This window comes from Hyla sarda, chromosome 2 (genome assembly GCF_029499605.1).
Source record: "Hyla sarda isolate aHylSar1 chromosome 2, aHylSar1.hap1, whole genome shotgun sequence".
Taxonomy (NCBI): Eukaryota; Metazoa; Chordata; class Amphibia; order Anura; family Hylidae; genus Hyla; species Hyla sarda.
The window spans coordinates 387,756,519-387,773,971 of record NC_079190.1 but is presented as its reverse complement, the minus strand read 5'-3'; the positions used below and the strand labels follow the sequence as shown (position 1 = coordinate 387,773,971).

At 41.7% G+C, this 17,453-nt stretch overlaps 1 protein-coding gene across 2 annotated transcripts in view; it reads right to left on the bottom strand.

Moving 5' to 3' along the window:
* SMPX (small muscle protein X-linked) overlaps nt 1–17,453 on the bottom strand; it is a 153,086-nt gene that overhangs the window by 122,778 nt on the left and 12,855 nt on the right. The window contains exon 1 of one of the 2 annotated variants that reach the window (XM_056558610.1): nt 1,889–1,927. The exons of the other annotated variant lie outside the window; for it this stretch is intronic. The gene's annotated coding sequence lies outside the window, so the exon portion shown is untranslated. Of the gene's footprint in view, nt 1–1,888; nt 1,928–17,453 lie in introns of those variants that run through there. 2 annotated transcript variants of the gene reach the window in all.

The window sequence follows — 17,453 nt, the reverse complement described above, 5'->3', positions numbered from 1 at the left end:
TCGCAAAGGAAAAGCAGCCAACATACTATCCCAGACTAGAATTATCAGAGAACCCCTTTACTCTGAGTAGGGAACAAGAAAATCATATAGGCATATACCCCTGGGAACACACCCCATAATATAGTAAAAGAGATAAAACACCAGACAAGAAAAACAATTAAAGGGATAAAAAGTTAAGTACCGGAGCTCCCTTTAATGTGTCAGTTGAAAATGTGGATTTAATTTCTGAATCTGAGAGAGGTGGTGAAGATACAGGGAATGTTTGTGATCTGAAAGACAATAATGATTGCTGTGATATTGAGGAGGAAGATAGGTATGAGGACCTGCCATGATTAAGCCAGTACCTTTGCCTCTCAGGTTATTGAGGGTCCTAAGGCCCCTCATAAAAGGGAGGATACTGTAATGACTCAACCTGGTTCTGGCCAAAAGGTTTGGTTTTCTGGGTGTTTTGCTGAAGCATCATCTGTGACTGTGGAAACGCCTGGTCCTATCAGGGGACTTGGACTTAGAGCTCATCACATCAGCTCTGTTTGTCTCTCAGGTGGATATAAATTCCTAGACAGCCTGTCATTCATTGCTTGTGTTTGTTTGTATCTGCACTAGCTCTTGTTTTACTCCTGGCTTGATCTTCTTAGTGTATTTTTGACTCTTGGCTGTAGTGACCTGACCATTCTCCTGTATCAGTACAATGTGCTCTCTTGGTTAATACACAGACTCTATTTTATTTTAGTTTGGGCATTCCCTGCCTGTCTTTTGTCTTCATTTTATGCCTGCCCTTTGTATCCTGACCGGTTTCCCTGACTTCCATAGTGTTGTTTATTGTTTTGGATTTTTATGCACATGCATTTACTCAATTTAGAGAACATTGTCCAGTTGAGAATCCGTCGCTTAGGGTACATACTCAGGTAGGCAGGTAAAGTAGCTGTGAGTAAGCATAGGACTGCCCATATCCCAGCCTGAAAAGACATTTGCTAAATCTGGTCTTCGTATACTGAATTTGGTCAGTAACAGTATGATTGCGCTATGTATGGTAATGATAATATATGTTCCTTGTTTACCGGTATTATTGGTAATACTGGCCTTGGCATACTGGATTTGGTCATTTACGGTATGGTGTTAATATGTAAAGTAATAATATCTGTAACTTGTATACTGGTATTTTTTAGTAGTAGTAGGATTATTACCGAGAGGCATACGATATATTGTGTGTAAATGTGTATCTGCCTAGGGCACCTAAATAACTTGTTCCAGCCAAGATGGTGACTTCTTGAGAAAAGGGTGGGGCATATTGGATTTTCACTGCCCGGCCCTATTGTTCTGGGAGGGTTAAGTCAGCACCAAAGCTGTCTGGCTGCAGTTTACCCCTCCCTACAGAGGACACATTAACATTCCACCATTTATGTGTATAAGGAGGTTGGCAGTTATTCAACATGTATGGCCACCTTAAAGGGGTTATCCAGCGGAATAAAAAATAAAAAAAACTCAGATCAGCTTAGGACATTAACCTTGCATTTATTATTCTACTGTGACCTATTAAATCTCCTACTTGTTCCCTTCCCCACATGCTGTCTTTAAACTACAGGTCCCAGCATTCTTTGCCGCCGCTCTGTGCTCACTTCCTCCTAACTGCCGTTTTCTTCCCCAGTCCCTTGGCCCCAACCCTCAGAGCGTTACTAATTAACCATTTCCATCCTGCTTCCATCTTCTGTACTATATAGTAATGATTCACAAAATGGGTGCCTCCATCTGTTGCAAAACTACAACTCCCACCATTCCCAAAAAGTCCATCTGTAAACCCCCTCACTTTCTTCAGATCTTTCTTTTGTGCAGTTGCTTCTGAGGGCGTGGCTTACATGGACTTCGAAAAAAGAAGAAAAAGTCCGCTCACCTCTACATGCGAGTTGTAGCTGCCATGATTCCTGATTGCTCCAGGTGCTGTCAGGGCGTTGCTGCTGTGGACAGGAGTGGAAAGGAGTAACTCACTTGGAGTGAAGATCCCTCAGCACTTCCAGACACATCAGTAGATATAAAACACAAGCTTTTATTTTGTCTTCTTAAAAAACATCAGGGTAGCAAATCATGTTAAAAACATGGACCAACGCGTTTCGGCTGTGTAGCCTTCAGCATAATATATTTGTCTTGAGCAGACCTTGAGAAAGGCTACACAGCCGAAACACATCGGTCCATGTTTTTCACATGATTTGCTACCCTGATGTTTTTTAAGAAGACAAAATAAAAGCTTGTGTTTTATATCTACTGATGTGTCTGGAAGTGCTGAGGGATCTTCACTCCAAGTGAGTTACTCCTTTCCCCATGGACTCAGAGATTGCATAAAAGTCACATGACCCTGTCTCCAAGGGTGGGGGCCAGAGGCAGTTAGGGGAAGAAAGCTGAGACAGAGTGGACACAGGATGGCTAATTTTCCTGCATTTCGCACATTTTGTGCTTCATATAGCTCTGCAATGAAGCATTACTTTTAATTTATTGCTTAGGAAGTTATATTTATCATTACATGAGGGAAATAAATAAATGATATTTTACTTAACTGAACTACCCCTTTAAGGGCCGACACCAGACATTACCGCTTGTATCTGTTTATCTTACATGCAAAGAATGATATAATAGCTTATTTCTCTGCTAAGTTTGTATTTAAACAGATTTCCTGCATCCAAAAATTAGACAGAAAAAAGTTTCTGTACCAAATATCTATGGCAAATTATTGGAACAATGTACATAAGTGGGTTTTATTTCATCCTGTGTAATGTATTGGGTAAAATCAGTGAGACAATCCACAGCTGAAATAATCCACCTAACCTGGTCTTACCCTAAGAGCAGTCAGGGCCCAATTACAAAAAAAACAATATGCGTGTTCCCCTGGGAGCTTTTAGAGTTTTCTCTATCACTTTTTAGAAGCACCCCCTGCAAACTATAGCAGTTCAAAAAAATCTTAAGTGTTCTTTCAACAGTTTGGATATGATAAAGGTGGCAAAAAAAGAAGAAGATTTTAATAGTATACTTAATAATATTTCGATAAGGGTTGTAGCTCTATTCTCATTGCATGAAGATTAGATTCTGGATGTACCTGAGAAATCCAATGACTGGCCATACATGGCCATATGAAGAAAGAGGGAAGACAACTCTGGTTCCTGTATCCTGGAAGGACTGACTATCCATCTATCCATCCATCGAGGGCATTACTCAAGGATTCTAACTATGATCTAGCCCTGAGAGCAACTACAATTGCTCATTCATGCTTCCATAGGGTATAGCAGTCTAAAATCCTATTTAAAAGCACTATGTGGAAAAAAATATTGGAATGGGGCAGCCGAGATAGAAAAGAGAGACATGGGGGAGGGGAAAGGTCACCCCCAGAGAAACTGATGAAGAGCAAAATCCTCAGATTTCAGTTATTATTAAAAATGTATAAGAGGCAATTAATAATTAATAGGGGGAAATAGCAAACAAAGTTGTTGACATTTTTAAGTACATTGTAAAAGTGCTGATGGCAAAGAGGCAAAAAGCCAGGAACAGTACATTCCGAATAAAATTAACTGAACATTGGAAATTCACTTTTGAAAACAATAAAGAATACAATATTCTTACATTTTGTATATATTCCACAACTTGGGATACATTAATTTGGGCATGTTGCAATTGTGATCAAACCTAGTAGAGGATTATGTTGTCTTGTAGCCATTAAAGGGGTACTCCGGGGAATTAAAACTCATCCCCTTTCCACAGGATAGGGGATAAGTGTCTGATCGCAGGGGTAGGTGTCTTGAGGGTTGGGTTGTCAGACCACTAGGACCCCATGTGATCTCCTGTATGGGGCCCTGGCTACTTACTGTGATAAATGCAAGTGAAAGCCCACTCAGGCAATAACCAGCTGGGACAGGGGTCCTGAGTGGGCCGTCACTTGCGCTCATCTCTGAGGGTGGCGGCCGGAGGGCGCTGAGGAGGGGTAAGTAGCGGGACAACATGCAGGAGACCGCAGGGGTCCCAGGAGTCGAAACCACAAGATTAGATATTTATCTCCTGTCTTGTGGTTAGGGGATAAGTTTCAGTTCCTTGAAGTACCCCTTAAACTTGATTGTGCCCGTAAACCTATTCATAAGTACTTATGAAGTATGGTTATCCCATACTCAAAGTAGACATGATAGGTGATAACTGGGGGGGGGGGGTCTTCCAACGATCACAAGAGCAGAGGTCCCTTATCCTTCAAATGAATGGGGCAACAATGTGCATGCTTTGCCACCAGTCCATTACCTTTTCTATTAGCCTTCAAAACATAGTCCAGTACAACACTACAGCACAGATTTACTAAAACTCCATAATTCATAGAGAGTGTATACTTAGAATTTACAATCTATGAGTGTGCCAGATTGCTGTCACATTATTACAATGTCTAGTCTAAATTTAGATGAACCATTAGTTGGCTTAAAGTGTACCTATGTTTTGAGCAAAACTTCTGACATGACATACTGACATTTCACCAACATAGCTGTTGGTGGGGGTCTTAGCACCTGAACTTAGACAGATAACTTCTGTCGTTATGGCATTTGTATAAATGATAAGTAAAATGCCAGAATTCTGGTGCACTGATGGTGCAGTGTGTCGCAGTGTGTACACTATGTGCCCTTTACAGAAGATACGTTTCCTTTTACTGAGGCCATGCGTCTTTGTAAGACCCTGAGGATGAGTGTAAAGAGAATGTATAGATTTGCCCCAATTTCCCAGGAATTCATCCCTTTATGTTATCCTAGCCCGATCATATTTTGTCCAGCACCCAGGGAGGAGAGTTGACAAAGGTGTCTGGAGGGTGTCACTTTCTCACATCACTCTGCTGTGGCTGAACACCAGTGATTTGTATATGGCACCTGTGCTGCTCAAAGCTCTTTTTAGCTCTTTGCAGCATTACTAGAAGCACAACTTCAATAGAATGCTGTACTACTCTCATGCCAGGTCTTGGGGCCGGGTGTGGGGTATCAGGGACCTGACAGGTTCTCTTCAAGTGAAAATAGTCATGCACACAGCACTATTCTTCCTATCTCAATGAAAACCAAGTGATATTACCGTATGGTATCATTTGAATATAATTTAACAAATATGTGTTTGTCTTATACACTTTCACTTTGTTTCGAAAGTGGGGAAACCCAAGCAGTGTTTCATGCACCAGCAGACGTTTACTTGACCACCAGTAAATATAGCCCCATTGTCCGTGTATTACTTATTAGATTAATCTGCCCACTGTATATGTAGCACTACAAGCCCAGTACAGAATGCATGATCCACCCCCTGACGTTTGCTTTGTGGCTTGATACTGGTTGTCAAGCTGAATGTTTAGTAAACTTAGTATAAATGTGACATGTTAAATGTGTTGTATACTTAGCATTCTGCAATGCTTTATTTAATGAACCGCACCAGTTTCATATCAAGCTGCACGCCTGGTTACATTTGGCAGAGAACCAGATTCCTCAAAGTGCCAGCATTGTACACTACACAAAGTATATCTGAAAAAGGACAGATCTTCTCGTACAATAAAAAAAAAAAAAAAAAAAAAAACGTTTCCATCAGATAGACGCTTTGCTGAAATGACATGTTATTACTTGTCGCTGATATAGAGCCAACATATTCTCCAACCAAAGGCAAATTTTCCATTAAAGGGCTTCCCCTTTTTTAATTCAAGCCCTCCTTATGATCACTTGATTGTTCTATGTGCAGCTTTAGAAATGGTGAAAGCTACAGCCTGCCATACATTTACTCTACAGTGGCCACTGTAGGGAAAATGTGGTATTACACGAAAACAGTCAAATTAATGACTATGTATATGTAATTTAATAAAAAAACAGGTTGGGCCTGTAAGAGCCCCACGGAATGATTGGTGGGGGGCCCCGCATTGAGACCGTTACCGATGAAAACTTTTAACATGTCTCTTTGACATGTCAAAACATTTTTTTTAAATGACAAGGACACTTAAAACTTCTCAACCTTATCACAATGCCTTGGCAGTAGTTGATTTCCTCTACAAGTGGCCACCTCCAGCCCCTGCCCCAAACCTCCTCTCCTATTTTATTCTAAGCTTAACGGTTTATATCAGACTTTAGTCGCACTTCAGTTTCTTGTGTCAACCTGATGTTACACTGTTTTCCGAGAGGCATCTGGCTTACCTCTATGATGTACAGTCCTATGCAATGTCTCCTTTCCCTGTACTTTAATAGAAAAATAATGTAACATTAAAGATAATAAAATATCAAATAAAAAGTATTCTAAAGCCTTTTAAACTGAAGCAATTTTTCTCATAAGTTTACATGCATTTTTTTTTGTACTGCTTCACATAACTAATAATAAAAAACAATGAATATGTAAGAGGATAACCATATATGTGGTGGCAGTCTGTTATTACAATCTCTGTATTTCTTGCATTCTGTTGTATCATGTATTGGCTGTACCTCGACCAGTATGGCTGTCTGTTTCCGGCTCTGTTCTTTGTATATGCCGGTGTGCAGCTCTGTCAAACAGATGATCGGCAGGCCCACTTGGTGACAGACGGGAAGATAGAGCATGAATTTAAAAAAACTGCCTGCCTTGTTCCTGAGCTCATTTTGTGTCCTTCCTACACTGGATTCTTATTCTTGGATTCGATTTTTGTTTTCTGCTTACATCTGGGGTTGGATGCTCTTATAACACCGTCACTCCCTATTAATGCAAGCAAAGCCAAACAAGTACTTAAAGGGGTACTCCAGCCCTAAGACAGCCGCCACACCCCATCCCATAGGCTTGCATTGAGCGTGATGTCACATAAAAAGCTAGTGACTTCTGTCTATTGTGATACATTTGATGAATTTTTCAACAGTTTTACAGTGGATTTCTGGCAGACATGCCACTGCAGGTATAAACCATGTTCCAAATTATTATGCAAATGATATTTAAAGGGGTTATCCACCATAAGGGGATTTTATTACGTACCTGGCAGACAGTAATGGACATGCTTAGGAAGTATCTGCGCTTGTTTTGGGGCTAAATGGCTATGTTGTGAGATTAACATAACACTGTGGCTAGCTTTTTGTGAACTGGTATTTCCTGTTTGACTTTTTTTTTTTTTTTACTACAAATCCCACAATTCCATTTTCCACCCTCCCACACATCAGCCACCCCACCCATTGAAACATAACTGAGCTACATCCATTCAAAGACCTGTGGTTTTCAATCAGGGTGCCTACAGCTGTTGCATTAGTTGCAGATTGATCTCTCTCCCACCAAGTGATCGCTCCAAACATTGAAGCAGACAGGCTCCCTGTCATCAGCTGACTAGTGAGTCAGGTCTCGGCCGCATTGCAACCTGGGAAAAATCTGAGAAAACAGTATTTTTGTATGCTGTTAAGAATAAATATTGGGGTGAAAATCACAGAAGAATTGTGAGAAAACCGTCACACACAGGTACAGACACTATATTATGAACTGCACTAACTTTACAGCCCCTGTAGCATAGTCAAATAAAAAAAATTCCTGGAATAACCCTTTAACCCCTTAAGGACCAAGGACGTACCGGTACGTCCTTGGTCCTGCTCTCCTGATATAACGCGGGGTTACACAGTAACCCCGAGTCATATCACAGCGGGCCCGGCGTCATAGTGAAGCCAGGACCGGCCTCTAATAGCACGCAGAGCCGATTGCGGCTAAAAGCGAAAGTTGTCGGTTAGCTCAGTGGGCTGTTCGGGATAGCCGCGGCGAAATCGCGGCATCCCGAACAGCTTACAGGACAGCGGGAGGGCCCCTACCTGCCTCCTCGCTGTCCGATCGCCGAATGACTGCTCAGTGCCTGAGATCCAGGCATGAGCAGTCATGCGGCAGAATCGTCGATCACTGGTTTCCTATGAGAAACTAGTGATCAATGATGAAGATGAGTGTGTGCAGTGTTATAGGTCCCTATGGGACCTATAACACTGCAAAAAAAAGTGAAAAAAAAGTGAAAAAAGATCATTTAACTCCTCCCCTATTAAAAGTTTGAATCACCCCCCTTTTCCAATAAAAAAAAAACACAGTGTAAATAAAAATAAACATATATGGTATCACCGCGTGCGGAAATGTCCGAATGATAAAAATATATAATTAATTAAACCGCTTGGTCAATGGCGTGCGCGCAAAAAAATTCCAAAGTCCAAAATAGTGAATTTTTGGTCACTTTTTATATCATTTAAAAATGAATACAAAGCGATCAATAAGTCCTATCAATGCAAACATGGTACCGTTAAAAACTTCAGATCACGGCGCAAAAAATGAGCCCTCATACTGCCCCATACACGGAAAAATAAAAAAGTTATAGGGGTCAAAAGATGACAAACGTATTAATTTTCCTGCATGAAGTTATGATTTTTTCCAGAAGTCCGACAAAATCAAACCTATATAAGTAGGGTATCATTTTAATCGTGTGGACCTACAGAATAAAGATAAGGTGTAATTTTTACCGAAAAATTTACTACGTAGAAACGGAAGCCCCCAAAATTTACAAAACGGCGTTTTTTTTTTTCAATTTTGTCGCACGATGATTTTTTTTTCCGTTTCACCGTAGATTTTTGGGCAAAATGACTGATGTCATTACAAAGTAGAACTGGTGGCACAAAAAATAAGCCATCATATGGATTCTTAGGTGCAAAATTGAAAGAGTTATGATTTTTTAAAGGCAAGGAGCAAAAAACGAAAATGCAAAAACGGAAAACCCCCCGGTCCTTAAGGGGTTAAGTGTCACATCGATTAAATATTTAGTTTTTCAGTTTAACAGTGTGTCTGAGGGCTCTTTTGATAACTGAAAGCAATTTCGGACATCTATGCTAATTAGATTGCCAGGTGAGCCCAATTTAAGGAAAAACTACCAAAGGTGGGTGTTCCACATTATTAACCTCTTGGGGACGCAATGCGTACAGGTATGCCCTGCATCCTCGGTTCTTAGCCCCTTAATGACTCAGGACATAAATGTACGTCCTGGTGAGGTGGTACTTAATGCACCAGAACGTACATTTACGTCCTATACATAACTGCGAGCATCGGAGCGATGCTCGGGTTAAGCGCGGCAAGTCCGGGCTGCTGATAGCCAGGGACCCACCAGTAATGGCCGACATCCGCGATCGCGCAGGTGTCCGTCATTAACCCCCCAGATGCCGTGATCAATACAGATCATGGCATCTGCTGCAGTGCGGTCACTAAAATGGATGATCGGATCGCCCACAGCGCTGCCGCGGCGATCCGATCATCCAGAACAACAGACGGAGGTCCCCTCACTTGCCTCTGCTGCCTTCCACGGGTCTTCTGCTCTGGTCTGAGATCGAGCAAACCAGAGCAAAAGATGACCGATAACACTGATCAGTGCTATGCCCTATGCATAGCACTGAACAGGATTAGCAATCGAATGATTGCTATAAATAGTCCCCTAGGGATACTATTAAAGTGTGAACATAAAAGTAAAAACAGTAAAAAAAAAAATTTGAAAAATCCCCTCCCCCAATATAAAAAAATGTAATATCCCCTCCCCCAATATAATAAAAATTAAAAAAAAACGAAAATTGTCCTTAAGGAGTTAAAGGGGTACTCCGGTGGAAAACTTTTTTTATTTTTTTATCACCTTGTGCCAGAAAGTTAAACAGATTTGTAAATTACTTCTATTAAAAAATCTTAATCCTTCCAGTACTTGTTAGCTGCTGAATACTGTAGAGGAAATTATTTTCTTTTTGGAACACAGAGCTCTCTGCTGACATCACGAGCATCCAGAGTAGGAGAAAATCCCCATAGAAAACATGTGCTGCTCTGGACAGTTCCTAAAATGGACAGAGATGTCAGCAGAGAGCACTGTGCTCGTGATGTCAGCAGAGAGCTCTGTGTTCCAAAAAGAAAATAATTTCCTCTTTAGTATTCAGCAGCCAATAACTACTGGAAGGATTAAGATTTTTTAATAGAATTAATTTACAATTTTTTTTAACTTTCTGGCACCAGTTGATTTTAAAAACCGGAGTACCCCTTTAAGGCCAAAATGGGCTGAGTCCTTAAGGGGTTAAGGACGCAGGGCATACCTGCATCAGCAGGCATCCTGTGCAAAGCCCTGGGGGGTCCTGAGGTGATTCCAGGTCAATCGGGTCTCCGGTAACCTGGAATAAAAGGGCGATTGGGGCTGTCCGAGACAGCCTTAATCACCCTTACCCACGGGTGCTACCTCACAATCACGTGATTGATCGGTTGTAACGACCGACCAATCCCTACTCTGCTGGGCGGTGATTGGGCCGGCGATCGGGGCAGGCGGAGGAGGTCCCTCACCTGTCCAGAGGTCAGCGGGGGTCCTCTCAGGAGCGGCGGCAGGAGGTGAGGCCTGATCGCCTCCTGCTATTGCTTAACAAAAACTCCCAGCATGCACAGCCAAAGGGCATGCTGGGAATTGTAGTTATGCAACAGCTGGAGGCACAATTACAACTCCCAGAATGCCCTTTGGTAGTCTGTGCATGCTGGGGGTTTTAGTTATGCAACAGCTGGAGGCACATTATTTTCTATGAAAAAGTGTACCTCCAGCTGTTGCATAGCTACAACCCCCAGCATGCACGGACAGCTAAAGGGCATGTTGGGAGTTGTATAAGTGTGCCTCCAGCTGTTGCATAACTACAACTCCCAGTATGCCCTTTGGCTGTCAATGCATGCTGAGAGTTGTAGTTTTGCAACAGCTGAAAGCACACTGGTTGCGAAACAGAGTTTGTTACCTAACTAAGTGTTTCACAACCAGTGTTCCTCCAGCTGTTGCAAAAATACAACTCCCAGCATGCACTGAGAGAGTGTACATGCTGGGAGTTGTAGTTTTACAACAGCTGGAGGCACACTGGTTGCGAAACACAGAGTTTGTTACTTAACTCAATGTTTTGCAATCAGTGTGCCTCCAGTTGTTGCAAAACTACAACTCCCAGCATGCACGGACAGCCAAAGAGCATGCTGGGAATTGTTGTAGTGTGCCTCCAGCTGTTGCATAACTACAACTCCCAGAATGCCCTTTGGCTGTCAATGCATGTTGAGAGTTGTAGTTTTACAACAGCTGAAGGCACACTGGTTGTGAAACACTGAGAGTTTGTTACCTAACTCAATGATTCACAACCAGTGTGCCTTCAGCTGTTGCAAAAATTCAACTCCCAGCAAGCACCGAGAGACAGTACATGCTGGGAGTAGTAGTTTTGCAACAGCTGGAGGCACACTGGTTTCGAAACACTGAGTTTAGTAACAGCTCCCTAACAGCTGGAGGTTTACAACCCCCTCCCCTATGTGAATGTACAGGGTACATTCACACGGGCGGATTTATAGTGAGTTTCTCACTGCAAGTTTGAGATGCAGCAAATTTTCCACCACAGTTCAAACTCCCAGCGGGAAACTGTAATCCCGCTGTGTGAATGTACCCTAAAAGCACTACACTACACAAAATAAAGAGTAAAACACTACATATACACCCTTACACAGTTATTCCCCCCCCCCCCCCCCCCCCAATAAAAATAAAAAACATCTTGTACGGCACTATTTCCAAAACGGAGCCTCCAGCTGTTAAAAATTCAACAACTCCCAGCAAGGCATGGGAAACACTGCCATAGGGTATTTTGGTGGCAGAGGCAAGTTTAATGCCTGCATCTGGGTCCATCCCTATGCAAATCCCCAATCTAGTCCTCAAATGCGCATGGCGCTCTCTCACTTTGGGGCCCTGTCGTATTTCAAGGCAACAGTTTAGGGTCACATATGGGGTATCGCCGTACTCGGGAGAAATTGCCTAACAAATTTTGGGGGGCTTTTTCTCCTTTCACCCCTTATGAAAATGTGAAGTTGGGGTCTACACCAGCATGTTAGTGTAAAAAAATTAATTGTTTACACTAACATGCTGGTGTTGCCCTATACTTTTCATTTTGACAAGAGGTAAAAGGGAAAATAGCCCCCCAAAATTTGTAATGCAATTTCTCCTGACTACGGAGATACCCCATATGTGGGCGCAAAGTGCTCTGGGGGCGCACAACAAGGCCCAGAAGGGAGAATGCGCCATGGACATTTGAGGTGATTTGCACAGGGGTACAATATGGGGTATTTCTGTACTCAGGAGAAATTGTGTTACAAATTTTGGGGGTCTTTTTCTCCTTTTACCCTTCATGAAAAGGTAAAGTTGGGGTCTACATCAACATGTTAGTGAAAAAAAAAATATCTTTTTACATTAACATACATTTTCACAAGAGGTAAAAGGAAAAAAAGATCCCCAAAATTTGTAACGCAATTTCTCCTGAGTACGGAACTTCCCCATATGTGGACGTAAAGTGCTCTGCGGGGGCACAAAAGGCTCAGGAGTCAGAGCGCACCATGTACATTTGAGGCCTAAATTGGTGATTTGCACAGGGGTGGCTGGTAGTTACAGTGGTTCTGACATAAACGCAAAAAAAAAAAATTTTGGAAATGAAACCCCTCACGGAACGTAACAAAAGGTATAGGGAGCCTTAACACCCCACAGGTGTTTGACAAATTTTCATTAAAGTTGGATGTGAAAATGAAAAATTAGATTTTTTTAAACTAATATGCTGGTGTTACTCGGAATTTTTCATTTTCACGAGGGGTAATAGGAGAAAAAGCCCCCCAAATTTTGTAACACCATTTCTTGGTGGAGTAAGGAAATACCCCATATGTGGATGTTAAGTGCTCTGCGGGCGTACTACAGGGCTCAGATGAGAAGGAGCGCCATTGGGATTTTGGAGAGAGAATTTGGCTGGAATAGAAGGCCATGTGCATTTACAAAGCCCCCATGGTGCCAGAACAGTGCCCCCCCCCCCCCACATGTGAACCCATTTTGGAAACTACACCCCTCACGTAATGTAATAAGGGGTGCAGTGAGCATTTACACCCTACAGGTGTCCGACAGGTTTTTTGAACAGTGGTCCATGAAAATGAAAAATGTAATTTTTCATTTGTACATCCTATCGTTCCAAAGATCTGTCAAACGCCAGTGGGGTTTAAATGCTCACTGCACATTCTGTGAGGGGTGTAGTTGCCGAAATAGGATCATATCCACTGTTCTGGCACCATGGGGGGCTTCTATTCCAACCAAATTCTCTCTCCAAAAGCCCAATGGCACTCCTTCCCTTCTGAGCCCTGTAGTGTGCCGGCAGAGCACTTAACATCCCCATACTTACTCAAAAGAAATGGTGTTACAAATTTGGGGGGCTTTTTCTCCTACTATTCCTTGTGAAAATGAAAAATTTGGGGTAATACCAGCATTTTAGTGAAAAAAATCACATTTTTCATTTTCACATCCAACTTTAGCAAACATTTTCAATAACCTGTGGGGTGTTAAGGCTCACTATACCACTTGTTACATTTCTTGAGGGGTGTAGTTTCCCAAATAGTGTGCCATGTTTTTTTTTGCTGTTCTGGAACCACATCACCCAAAGAGCGACACAATCAAATCTGTTTAACTTTCTGGCATCAATTGATTCAAAGAAAAAAAAAGTTTTCCACCAGAGTACCCCTTTAAGGTGAAAATGGGCTGAGTCCCTAAGGGGTTAAGCAGAGCACCATTTTTAAGCAATATGGGGAAGAAAAATGATCTCTCTGCTGCTGAAAAGAGTGAAATAGTTCAATGCCTTGGACAAGGTATGAAAAAATTAGATATTTCACAAAAACTTAAGTGTGATCATCGCACTATTAAGAGATTTGTGGCTGATTCAGAACACAGACAGGTTCGCGCAGATAAAGGCACATTGAGGAAGATCTCTGCCAGATCAATGCATCGGATCAAGAGAGCAGCTGCTAAAATACCATTACATAGCAGCAAACAGATATATGAAGCTGCTGGTGCCTCTGGAGTCTCTTGGACATCAAGGTGTAGAGTCCTCCAGAGTCTTGGAACTGTGCATAAACCTTCTATTCGGCCACCACTAACCAATGCTCATAAGCAGAAATGGCTGCATTGGGCAGAAAAATACATGAAGACTAATTTTCAAAAAGTCCTGTTCACTGATGAGTGCTGTGCAACCCTGGATGGTCCAGATGGATGGAGTAGTGGATGGTTGGTGGATGGCCACCCTGTTCCAAGTGCCAGATGCAGCAAAACAACCCCAAAACATCATTGAACCTCCACCATATTTCACTGTAGGTATAGTGTTCTCTTCTTTGTAGGCCCCATTCCTTTTTCGGTAAACAGTAGAATGATGTGTTTTACCAAAAAGCTCTATCTTGGTCTTATCTGTCCACAAGACGTTTTCCCAGAAGGATTTTTGCTTACTCAAGTTCATTTTGGCAAAATGTAGTCTTGCTTTTTTATGTCTGTCAGCAGTGGGGTCTCCTGCCATAGCGTTTCATTTCATTTAAATGTCGACGGATAATTCGCGCTGACAGTGATGCTCCCTGAACCTGCAGGACAGCTTGAATATCTTTGGAACTTGTTTGGGGCTGCTTATCCATCATCCAGACTATCCTGCGTTGACACCTTTCATCAATTTTTCTCTTCTGTCCACGCCCAGGGAGATTAGCTACAGTGCCATGTGTTGCAATCTTCTTGATAATGTTGCGCACTTTGGACAAAGGCAAATCTAGATGTCTGGAGATGGACTTGTAACCTTGAGATTGTTGATATTTTCCCCCAATTTTGGTTCTCAGGTCCTCAGACAGTACTCAACTCCTCTTTCTGTTGTCCATGCTTAGTGTGACATACACAGACACACAATGCAAATACTAAGTGAAATTCTCTCCTTTTTATCTGCTTTCAGGTGATTTTATTTTGCCCACACCTGTTACTTGCCCCAGGTGAGTTTAAAGGAGCATAACATGCTTGAAACAATCTTATTTTTCCACAATTTTGATAGGGTGCCAATAATTTTGTCCAGACCATTTTTGGAGTTTGGTGTGACATTATGTCCAATTTGCTTTTTTTTCCTCCCTTTTTTGATTTAGTTCCAATACACACAAATGGAATAAACATGTGTATAGCAAACCATGTGTTACTGCAATCCATTTTTGTGAGAAATTCTTCTTCTTCTTGAAAAATGTCAGGGGTGCCAACATTTACGGCCATGACTGTATATACAAAACCAGAACAAAGTAAACAATTAAATAAATGACCAAATTCACAAGCATCTGCCAAAAGCACAGCATACACATTGGAAACTGAGCCAGAGCCCTGATTGGCTTGGCGTTCCAATGCTTTGATTGGTGGACCAGTCCTCCTGACAGTAAGGTGTCTGGTAGTGATGGATACCCTGGGACAATGACCAGCACCGCAGCACTAATCAGATTGGTAAGCAATGGGGGAGAGATGCCCTACTGGAGTCCATACTGGTGAGTATATTACAATAGTATAGTAACATGCTACAGAGTACACAATCTGCAGTAGATCCAACCTGTGTGAAAGTGATTGATTTTGCATTTGCAGTCAACCCTGCAGTATACTACCCAACTGGGATGAAAGTTTTGTCTATGTTTTATATGTTCTTCTTGCAAATGAGAACAATGATACCACTGTTTGAAAAATACACAATATGCAAAAATATATGAAAATGTTTTTGCATATGTTACCTTATTTTTTAGCTATTAAAACATTAATGGCACAAAGCTGCTGTTAAGCAGTGTGTAGAAAACACAGGATATTTAGATATAGATATAGCCAACACTGGGAATCTAACAAACTGGATATGTATAAAATCAAACTGGATATAAACATTGATGGTTATTTACTCTGATAATCTGGTCTAATAAATTATTTATCCCTTGATACACCTCAGTGTAAATATTCATTCTGGTTGCCTGGACTATAGGTTGTATGTCTAACACTAACGTTAGGGAGATCACAGGGGAACAGGACTGCTGGACCATTTATTGCCTCAGATGCTGCCCTAATAGATTGCCTTGTAGTCATACACTGACGGGCAGTAATCTTTTGGAAGACTATTTTAAAGCAATTTGCAACTGATCAAACAACTGCGGCTTCAAGTTTCCTAGTAGAAAATAGGGTAAAATTAAGAACAAGTAAAAAAAGAGAGAAGCACATTTCTACATAGGCTCCACAACATACCCTCTGGCTATATCTAGGCATCAGTGGGGTCTCAGCACTAAACCCCCAAAAATCTAAACTTTTTACATGTCTACATCAATCTACATTATGCTTCTAAAGCACTGTTGGTAAAAAGATGTATAGATGAATACTGAATATAAATCAATGTTGTTTGCCAGATGGGAGGAGTATGGTAAAACTTTATGGGATGCCTGAGAACCTGTTGGCCTGTGGAGGAAGTTGGCTTGAGTTTGTCCGACACAGTGCAGGTCATTGGGCTGTAACCAGTGTGTTGGGTCTTTTGAAATGCAGCAAGGTCACAATGTTGCCAAAGAGGGAAAGCTGGTGGACTGGCTGAAGAGAAAGTCTGAGTGGTTTGCTTGGTACTTTATCCATGAGCAGCACAGTAGAGTAAGTGAACAATGAAAATGGAGAGTTCAGATGCCATATGGTCTGTGTGTGTCTCAGTCCTCAGAAAGCAGTGGGCAGAACCTTGGTTACTTGTCCTGTTTGATATATAGATTTTAGACTGCTTTGTTTTAGTACATTTGTTGGGTTTTAGTATTTGTATATTTTTGTTCTGCATTTGCTTTGTGTTGTGCATTTTGTCAGTCCTGTTTTGACCTTGTTTGATTCTACAACTCCGAAGATAGAATCCTGTTCTGAGCTTTCTGCTAATCTGTCTATCTAGGAGTGAGTGAGTCTTGTGCCTGTATTTGCTTGCATTTAGAATGTTAGTTCCCTCCTTGGCCAGTATCCTGATCACCTGGTGAAGAGTGTCCGCTGACTAGGGGACTATTTGGCTTTGATATTGATGTCCCTCCTTACTTGGAGTAGGGTATATAGTGTGTTCTTTGTTCTGAATCAAGTGTGAACAGTGCTCTTGATTTCCTGACCCGTTTTATGTTAGTATGCTATATCCTGTCATGATATATCTGTTAGTTGGTTATTGAATTCCCGTTATGTTCCTGATTTGTTCTCCGACTATGTACAGTTCTGTTTGTTTTGTTGACTTCAACGCCACTGCACTTTAGCGCAAGGAAGGGAGAGGCTCCAAGTTGTCAATCCGTCAATTAGGGTGGATGTGCAAGTAGGCAGGGAGAGTGGTTTATAGGGACAGCTTTAGGGCTCACTTTTCCCTGCCCACCCAAAGTTATGACAGTAACATGGCTGAACAATGATGTCAATAGGGCATTTCATATGAGGTCTCCAATGCAGTGGTAGTGATGGTCTGATTGAAGGGATGTCTGGCAGTTTTTTTTTGTTTGTTTTTACCTTCCAACACCTGTCCCCTGGAAATGTTTAATCAAACCCAGAAAACTGGGTTAAAGTGTACCTGCCACAAGATAAAAATAAATAAAATGCTCAAGGCTTACTCTTTAACTGGTGCTGATCCTGTACTTAAGCACTGGTTTTTAAG